Source organism: Triticum urartu, chromosome 6A (genome assembly GCF_056163025.1).
Source record: "Triticum urartu cultivar PI428250 chromosome 6A, HENAU_Tu73, whole genome shotgun sequence".
Lineage (NCBI taxonomy): Eukaryota > Viridiplantae > Streptophyta > Magnoliopsida > Poales > Poaceae > Triticum > Triticum urartu.
The window spans coordinates 387,663,074-387,673,649 of record NC_141878.1 but is presented as its reverse complement, the minus strand read 5'-3'; positions in this window follow the sequence as shown (position 1 = coordinate 387,673,649).

Below are 10,576 nucleotides of genomic sequence, written 5' to 3'. Positions count from 1 at the left end.
TAGGGCGCGCCCTCCACCCTCGTGGCCAGGTGCTTGCTCCCCTACTGTGTTTTTAGTGCCAGATATTCTCAAATATTCTAGAAAAAATCATATTTAAATTTCAGGGCATTTGGAGAACTTTTATTTTTAGGGTATTTTTTATTGCATGGATAATTCAGAAAACAGACAGAAATTACTATTTTTTCTTCATTTAATATAAATAACAGAAAGTAAAAAGAGGGTACAAAGAGTTGTGTTTTCTAAATTCATCCATCTCATGCTCATCAAAAGGAATCCACTAACAAGGTTGATCAGGTCTTGTTAACAAACTCATTCCGAATAACATGGAACTGGAGAATTTTCGAATAACACTAGGTTACCTCAACAGGGATATGCACATCCCCAACAATAAGAACATCATATTTCTTCTTGACAGTAGGAAGAGGAAATTCAAAACCTCCAAAAATAATCAACGGAATTTTTCCAATAGAGTTTGTACTATGAACTTGAGGTTGTTTCCTTGGAAAGTGTACCGTATGCTCATTGCCATTAACATGAAAAGTGACATTGCCTTTGGTGCAATCAATGACAGCCCCTGCAGTATTCAAAAAGGGTCTTCCAAGAATAATAGACATACTATCGTCCTCGGGGATATCAAGAATAACAAAGTCTGTTAAAATAGTAACGTTTGCAACCACAACAGGCATATCCTCACAAATACCGACAGGTATAGCAGTTGATTTATCAGCCATTTGCAAAGATATTTCAGTAGGTGTCAACTTATTCAAATAAAGTCTACGATATAAAGAGAGTGGCATAACACTAACACCGGCTCAAAGATCACACAAAGCAGTTTTAACATAATTTCTTTTAATGGAGCATGGTATGGTTGGTACTCCGGGATCTACTAGTTTCTTTGGTATTCCACCCTTAAAAGTATAATTAGCAAGCATGGTGGAAATTTCAGCTTCTGGAATCTTTCTTTTATTTGTAACAGTTTCTTTCATATACTTGGCATAAGGTTTCATTTTGAGCACATCAGTCAAACACATACGCAAGAAGATAGGTCTAATCATTTCAGCAAAGTGCTCAAAATCCTCATCATCCTTTTTCTTAGATGGTTTAGGAGGAAAAGGCATGGGTTTCTGAACCCATGGCTCTCTTTCCTTACCGTGCTTCCTAGAAACAAAGTCTCTCTTATCATAACGTTGATTCTTTGATTGTGGGTTATCAAGATCACCAGCAGGTTCAATCTCTACATCATTATCATTGCTACGTTGAGCATCAACATGAACATCATCATTAACATTATTACTAGGTTCATGTTTGTAACATCCCAAATTTTCAATTTGGAATGTTATACATAGACCATCATGCATATCATATTTTTCTTGCATTTTGGTTGATCCTAGAAATTTCACGCAACTCAAGGACCTTCGGAGAGAGTTGGAGATTTCGTTATTTTCATATTTGAGTTCTCTCAAATTCTGAAAAAGAGGATCATTTGATTTATTTTATTTTATCTTCAATTATTTTTCCAATACCAAAAATATGAGAGAGGGAATAATATGACTTTCCCAAAATTTAGGAAAAATGAAGATTTAATAAATAGATCAATTTTGTTTGCCGGAGTTTTATTTGCATTTTATTTGGATAGGGAAAAATGCGCGTTTTCGAAAATTGCATTTTAGGTCCGGAGAAAAGTTCATTTTGTTCGGCTCATTTTTAGGAGTCGGGGAAAATTTACTTTAGATTTTTCGGAGTTCGTTTAGATCTCTTTTTGTTTTTTTCTGCGCGCTGAACTGTTTATAAAAAAAAGACTTACCGCAGGCCAGCCGGGCCTAAAGCCCAGCCAGCCGGCCGGCCGCCCAGCCCCTGCGTGCGCGTGCGCCAGGCGCAGGAGGCCGCCGCCTTGCCTCTTGCTTCTACCGAATCCTAGTAGGATTCTTAGCCTTTTTCCTTTATTCCGTTTTTCTTTTTCATCTAGGATTCCTAATCCTAGTCTAATTCCTTGCCCCCTACCCCAAGTCTCCTCACCCCTCCCCAATATAAATACCCAAGCACCCCCCCTCTAAACCATCAAACCCAAAGCCTAAAGCTCCACCCCACGCCGCGCCCCACACCCCACGCCACGCCGCCCTAAGCCGCCGCCCGCGCCCTGCGTCACCGCCGCCGCCGCCCTACGCCGCCGCCGCCGGAGCCCCTCGCTGGAGACCTCGCCGGAGGTAGCCCCGCGCTACATCTATTCTTTTCATCGGATCATTTTCTTCTAATCGTTCTGATTCTTTTCTTCTCTAAACCGTTCCGGTTTTCTAGATCGGTTTTTCGTTCAGTTTTCTTCTCCGAAACCCTAGATCGGATTCGTTTTCTTTTCAGATTTAGTTGCTTTGACCATTCGCCGGACCGTTCGTCCTAACGAACGTGATCACCGAATTCTTCTAGGTTAACGAACGTCCGTTCGTTTAACCGTTCTTCTTGTTCTTTTCGTCGGATTTATTCCGCGATCGCGATCTCAGATCCGATCTTCTTTCTAGTCTTTCTTTTCGCTCATTTATCGGAAGCAGGTGATTCAAGCGCCTGGAGTTTCGTCTCGAAACCGCTGTTCCGTCTAATCAACTTAAACAAGTTTTTGCCCCGGTAAAATTTGACCTACTTTCAACTTGCTAGAACCGAGTTGTTTTCTTTCGCTGTTTGTTTCTTTCTTTGGTTCTTTCTTCTGTGCAACCGGAGTTCTTAAGTTGAACTACCTGGTTCGTTCTCTGATTCGAGTTTTACCTGTGCATTAGATGAGTACTTATTGTATGCTTGTTGTTTGTTTGCGATAGATTACCCGGATTGCGCCGCCTGTTATTTCGAAACCCTAGGACTCGCGGATCGTCAGCAAGGCAAGTAACACTTTGATCATACCTTTTCTACAACCCATGTTTTATTGCATTAGATCAATCCTCTCACATTGCATGATTAGGATCTAATTAAATTGTGGGATGGGAAGTAGATGAGGTAGTACCTATTACCTGTATTATTATCAAACCCTTGGGAGTTACTTCTACGTTTGCTTATTATGCCATGCTATGCTAGTAGACGTGGATTGGGTGAGTGATATCCATGACAGATGTGAGATTGATAATTTTAATGGTTTATCTAAGGTGGCAACTTAAACACACATCTGGGTGGATTGAGGCACCTGATGTCTATCAGGACTTGCCTGTTTTTTTTCGGACCGCCACCCAGGCTCAAAGGGATCATAAGATCTTTCATGCTAGAAACTTTCATGTGCAGCCACATGCCATTATGGGCTCTGGCATAGTTGACTAAGTTGTGCGAACTCTTACGGGGTGGACTAGCAGATGTAGGGGCTGTAGGTGGTACGGTCTACCCCACATGTAAGGTGCTAGCGCTTCTGAAAGACTATGTCTCGGTCATCCGTTTCTCAAACACCATGTAGTGCGAGAAACCAAACAGAGGCGATCGAGTCTTGTGGGAAAAGTGCGCAAACCACTGCAGAGTGTACAAACTAATCATGATTAGCCGTGTCCCCGGTTATGGACAACTTGAGTATCTAGTACTTGAATATCATAGTGAATCTCAACATGTTACTTCTAATTAATTTTGTTGGGTTTTAATTATTTTTAATTGGGATTGAGAATGCTGTCAACCATTCTCAATGTTTCACAACCACCATGATAGTTAAATAAATTTATTCCTTTGCAGTAGGGAAAAATTGGCTTTACGCAAAACTGTAACCATAGAGCTTTCCACCAGCCATATATGCATATAGTATAGCTGTTTCATTCCATTACTCTCTATGTGTTACTTTGCCAGCATATTCCATGTGCTGACCCGTTTTCGGGCTGCAACGTTAATGTTGCAGACTTTTCAGACGACGATTGAGGTGTTTTTAGGTCGTGGCCCTATACTCAGTGATGCCGTTGGAGTTGATGGACCCATTTATCTTCCAAGTCTTCCGCTGTTATCTTTATAATATGGCCTTAAGCCATATTTATTGTAATAAGTTCTTTTTGAGCCATCGATGTAATAAGTGTGTGATTGCAACTCTGCTATAAAACCTCGATGTACTGTGTGGTGTGAGCATTACTGATCCAGGGATGACACCGTAGCACAGTAGACGTGATCCATTCGGGTCAGGTCGCTACAGAGATGGTATCAGAGCACACGCTGACTGTAGGACACGACCACTAAGTTAAAGCCATAGATCACCATTCTCTTCTCATTTTCTAACTCCTCATCTTTTCTACTCTTTAGGATGACGCACGCGAAGATTAAGTACGCTCAGCCGGATGAAGGCACACCTTTTGGATTTCACCTGAAGGAAGTCACCAAGTACCTGAACATTGGATTACCAAGCTTCACGGGAACCTTCAACGCCACTCTGCCTGAAGAGGAGCGCTGGAAGATTCAAGCTCACGTTCCGGGAAGGACATTCGCGCCAATCACGAAGCCTATAGATAGTGTTTTCAATGCACCCACCTGGAGTCTGGGAAGGAGCATGGCAGCTCATATCACCATAGGACGCATTGGAGAAGTTTATCAAGAAGACCTCAAGGACACTATCTACCAGATTTGCGGACGCCGAGATGAACAATGGGAGTTAGTCAGCACCAAGAAGGATAGGTCCATTGCATCTTTCATCCAGGAGTTAAACCAGCACATTGGACGCCACGAGAACCAGATGTGCAATGATATGATAGAGTTGAAGAATGCAAAGGCAAGGATCATCGAGCTAGAAGGAGAACTGAAGTCTACACGCAAGGACTACATGGATGAGATTGTAGCTCTAGCAAGGCACAATTGCGATCTTAAGCAGGAGATTGAAGGACTCAAGAGGAATTTAGCATCCCATGGAGGAAGACAAGTACATCGCATGTACGAACAACAACATCATCATCGACGACACCGATTCGGATCCAAGTGAACCCGACTTTGAAGACGAAGCTGGAGCAGATATCATGGAGTCTTCCACCGGTTCAAATTTCTAGATGACCACCAGATAGTAGTAGAATTCCCCCATGTAAACATAATAGTCGAGCACTTTTGCGATAGTTAGACCGTTTGTAAGCCCTTGTTTGATTGATTGAAGTGATATTGTGTGCTTTTGCCTCATGTGCATATGGGTAGTGTTTTCCCTTTAGACCCCCTCTATTCTTATATCTCGTCTTTTCTAAAACCTCAGATGCCTCCGAGACGTGACAATGGATTCCCTCCGGAGCTCACTCAGTTGATCCAGCAACAGAACCAGTTGATGCAGATGTTAGTCCAGAACCAGCAGAACAACAACACCAACCCACCACCACCACCACCTATTGACCACTTAGCCCGTTTCCTTAGGCTGAACCCGTCGGTGTTTTCTAGTAGCACCGAGCCAATAGTAGCAGACAATTGGCTCCGCAAGATAGGAAGGGAGTTGACCACTGCAGGATGCACAGATGGTGAGAAAGTGAAGTTTGCCGCACATCAGCTTGACGGACCCGTGGCAGCATGGTGGGAGAATTTCACAGCCACTTACCCAGTTGACACTGTCACATGGGATCAGTTTCAGCAAGCTTTCCACACTGCCCATGTTTCAGCAGGAGCTATGGACATAAAGAAGCGTGAGTTTCGCAACTTACGCCAAGGAGGAAGGACAGTTGGCCAGTACGTTGACGATTTCAGCAAGTTAGCATGTTATGCCCCAGATGACGTTGCTACGGATGCAGCTAAGCAGGAGAAGTTTCTGGAAGGACTGAATGATGAACTAAGCATGCAGTTGATGGTAGCGAGTTTCAACAACTACCAGGAGTTGGTAGATCGTGCCATCATGATTGAAGGGAAGCAACAGCAGATTGAGAACCGTAAGAGGAAGTATGGACAGGGGAAGTATAACTCTAGAGCCCAGCAGAAGCCCCGTTTTGCCCCTAAACCGGGATTTAAGTTTCAGCACACCCATGGAGGAGGTAGCTCGCACAACCATAATTGCCACAAGAATGGAAATGGGAAGGGAGGAAGCAACGGCCAGCACCGGACCACCCCATCGACCCCAACCAAGAGAGACCTGAGTCAAGTCACCTATTTCAAGTGTTCGAAGACCGGACATTATGCCAATGAATGTCCCGAAGGCCAGAATGGAAATGGCAATGGAAGCTCTGGGAAGAAGCCGAACCCTTTCAATAGGGGACAGGTGAACCACGTTAATGTGGAGGAGATTGAAGATCAGCCCGATGCAGTAATAGGTAAGTTTTTGGTTAAGTCATTTACTGCACTCGTTCTTTTTGATACTGGTGCATCGCATTCATACATATCAAGGGGATTTGTGGAAAAGTATAGCCTGCCCACTAGGATTCTTAAAACACCTATGCTAGTAAGCTCGCCAGGAGCATAATACATGGCCAGACAAGGATGTTTCCAAGTACCATTGAGTATAGGAAGGCATGTATTCCCAACGAATTTAATTATTCTGGAGTCCCAAGGATTGGATGTGATTCTTGGTATGGATTGGCTGTCGATGTATGGAGGAAACATCGATTGCGCCAGTAAGACAATTTTTCTTACCACACCAGAAGGAAGAAGGATCAAGTATGTATCCCGGCATGTACCAAAAAGGACACAAGTGAATTGCCTAACAGGAGTCGTGCAGGAGGAAGTACCAGTGGTAAAGGATTTTCCTGATGTATTTCCTGAGGAATTGCCAGGCATGCCACCGGATAGAGACATTGAGTTTTTGATTGAGTTATTGCCAGGCACAGGCCCAATATCGAAGCGACCGTACCGGATGCCAGCAAAGGATTTGGTAGAAATTAAGAATCAGATTAAGGAGTTATTGGATAAAGGTTACATTCGCCCAAGTTCTTCGCCTTGGGGATCACCCGTACTACTAGTGGAAAAGAAGGATGGATCATTAAGGATGGTTGTTGATTATCGGGGATTGAATGAAGTAACCATCAAGAATAAGTACCCACTGCCAATGATCAACGATCTGTTTGATCGGTTGCAAGGAGCTAAAGTGTTTTCCAAGATCGATTTGCAATCAGGGTACCATCAATTGAAGATTCGAGAGCAGGACATACCTAAGACAGCATTCACCACAAGATATGGATTGTATGAGTATACTGTTATGTCATTTGGATTGACTAACGCACCTGCCTATTTTATGAACCTGATGAACAAAGTGTTTATGGAGTTTTTGGATAAGTTCGTCGTAGTGTTCATTGATGACATTCTGGTTTATTCAAAGGATGAAGAGGAGCATAAGGAACATTTGCGTTTGGTTTTGGAGAAATTAAGGGAACACCAGTTATATGCCAAATTCAGCAAATGTGAGTTTTGGTTGAAGGAAGTTGGATTCCTCGGAAACGTTATATCCGGAGAAGGTATAACAGTTGACCCCACTAAGGTTGAGACCGTAACCGAATGGGAATCACTAACAACAGTTGGAGAGATCCGGAGTTTTCTTGGACTCGCAGGATATTACCGGAGATTCATTGAGAATTTCTCAAAGATTGCAAAGCCTATGACTGAATTGTTGAAGAAGGATACTAAGTTCAATTGGACTGAGGAGTGTGAGGCTAGTTTTCAGGAGTTGAAGAAACGTTTGGTTACCTCACCAGTATTGATTTTGCCAGATCAGACCAAGGATTATGAGGTGTATTGCGACGCTTCACGTCGAGGACTTGGAGCAGTGCTTATGCAGGAAGGGAGAGTTGTTTCGTATGCTTCACGGCAACTGAAGCCTCATGAGTTGAATTATGCCCCGCATGATTTGGAGTTAGCAACCGTAGTGCATGCATTGAAGACGTGGAGACATTTCCTCATTGGAAATCATTGTGAGGTGTACATGGATCATAAGAGTTTGAAGTACATTTTCACTCAAAAGGAGTTGAACGTCCGACAAAGGAGATGGTTGGAGCTCATCAAGGATTATGACATGAGATTGCATTACCATCCCGGAAAAGCTAATGTAGTAGCTGACGCATTGAGCCGTAAGAGCCATGTCAACACCCTAGTGACGGGGAAAATACCAAAGGAATTAGCAGAAAACCTTCGTGAGCTATGTTTGGAAATAGTTCCGAGAGGCTATGTAGCAGCATTGGAGATTCAGTCAACATTGATGGATAAGATCAGAGAAGCTCAGAAAACTGACAAGGAGATTGCTGCTATAAAAGAGAGAATGAGCAAAGGAAAAGCAAAGGGATTTCGTGAGGATGAACACGACACCTTATGGTTTGAGGACCGTGTTTATGTGCCCAATGACCGGAGATCAGGAAGTTGATTTTGCAAGAGGCACATGATTCACCGTATTCGATTCACCCAGGGAATACCAAGATGTATTTGGATTTGAAGGAAACATTCTGGTGGACCGGAATGAAGAAGGATATTGCATCATATGTAGCAGTTTGTGACGTATGTCAGAGAGTAAAGGCCGAGCATCAAAAGCCAGCAGGATTGTTACAACCATTGCCGATACCCGAATGGAAGTGGGAAAAGATAGGCATGGATTTTATCATAGGACTACCCAGGACGAAAGCAGGTTATGATTCGATATGGGTAGTAGTTGATCGTTTGACGAAGGTAGCACATTTTATTCCAGTTAAGACCACTTACACCAGTGCTAAGTTGGCAAAGATATACATGACTAGAATCATTTGTTTGCATGGAGTTCCGAGGAGTATCGTATCAGATAGAGGAACCCAATTTACCTCAAAGTTTTGGAATCAGTTGCATGAAACTTTAGGAACCAGACTAGAGTTCAGCACAGCTTTTCACCCGCAGACAGATGGACAGACCGAGAGAGTCAATCAGATTTTGGAAAATATGCTGAGAGCTTGTGCACTAGATTATGGATCTAGTTGGGACGATAATTTGCCGTATGCGGAGTTTTCTTACAACAACAGCTATCAAACCAGTTTGAAGATGGCACCTTTCGAAGCTTTATACGGAAGGAGGTGCAGGACACCGTTGTCATGGAACGAAGTTGGAGATCGTCAATTCTTTGGACCAGATTTGATTAAGGAGTCTGAACGGAAAGTTAAGATGATTCGCGATAGGCTCAAGGTAGCCCAGTCCAGGCAGAAGAGCTACGCAGATTCAAAACGCAAGGAGACAGTTTACGAAACCGGAGACAGAGTTTATCTCTGAGTATCCCCACTTCGAGGAGTTAAGCGCTTTGGAGTCAAGGGAAAGTTAGCACCGCGTTTCGTTGGACCGTTTAAGATCTTGAAACGTATGGGAGAAGTCGCTTATAAGTTGGAATTACCAGAGGGACTGTCAGGAGTTCACGATGTATTCCATGTTTCTCAGCTGAAGAAATGTCACGCCGAGATGGCGGAGGTACCGCTAAGAGATACAGTACCACTCGAAGCGATTCAGTTAAAGGATGACCTAACATATGAGGAGAAGCCAGTCAAGATTCTCGATTATGCCAGCAGAGTTACTCGCGGCAAGGTTATCAAATTTTGCAAAGTTCAGTGGAACCACCATTCAGAGGATGAAGCCACGTGGGAGAAAGAAGAAGATTTGCTCAAGGACCACCCTCACCTATTTTCTAGCCAACCCGAATCTCGAGGGCGAGATTCACCTTAAGGGGGGTAGGTTTGTAACATCCCAAATTTTCAATTTGGAATGTTATACATAGACCATCATGCATATCATATTTTTCTTGCATTTTGGTTGATCCTAGAAATTTCACGCAACTCAAGGACCTTCGGAGAGAGTTGGAGATTTCGTTATTTTCATATTTGAGTTCTCTCAAATTTTGAAAAAGAGGATCATTTGATTTATTTTATTTTATCTTCAATTATTTTTCCAATACCAAAAATATGAGAGAGGGAATAATATGACTTTCCCAAAATTTAGGAAAAATGAAGATTTAATAAATAGATCAATTTTGTTTGCCGGAGTTTTATTTGCATTTTATTTGGATAGGGAAAAATGCGCGTTTTCGAAAATTGCATTTTAGGTCCGGAGAAAAGTTCATTTTGTTCGGCTCATTTTTAGGAGTCGGGGAAAATTTACTTTAGATTTTTCGGAGTTCGTTTAGATCTCTTTTTGTTTTTTTTCTGCACGCTGAACCGTTTATAAAAAAAAGACTTACCGCAGGCCAGCCAGGCCTAAAGCCCAGCCAGCCGGCCGGCCGCCCAGCCCCTGCGTGCGCATGCGCCAGGCGCAGGAGGCCGCCGCCTCGCCTCTTGCTTCTACCGAATCCTAGTAGGATTCTTAGCCTTTTTCCTTTATTCCGTTTTTCTTTTTCATCTAGGATTCCTAATCCTAGTCTAATTCCTTGCCCCCTACCCCAAGTCTCCTCACCCCTCCCCAATATAAATACCCAAGCACCCCCCCTCTAAACCATCAAACCCAAAGCCTAAAGCTCCACCCCACCCCACGTCGCGCCCCACACCCCACGCCACGCCGCCCTAAGCCGCCGCCCGCGCCCTGCGTCACCGCCGCCGCCGCCCTACGCCGCCGCCGCCGGAGCCCCTCGCCGGAGACCTCGCCGGAGGTAGCCCCGCGCTACATCTATTCTTTTCATCGGATCGTTTTCTTCTAATCGTTCCGATTCTTTTCTTCTCTAAACCGTTCCGGTTTTCTAGATCGGTTTTTCGTTCAG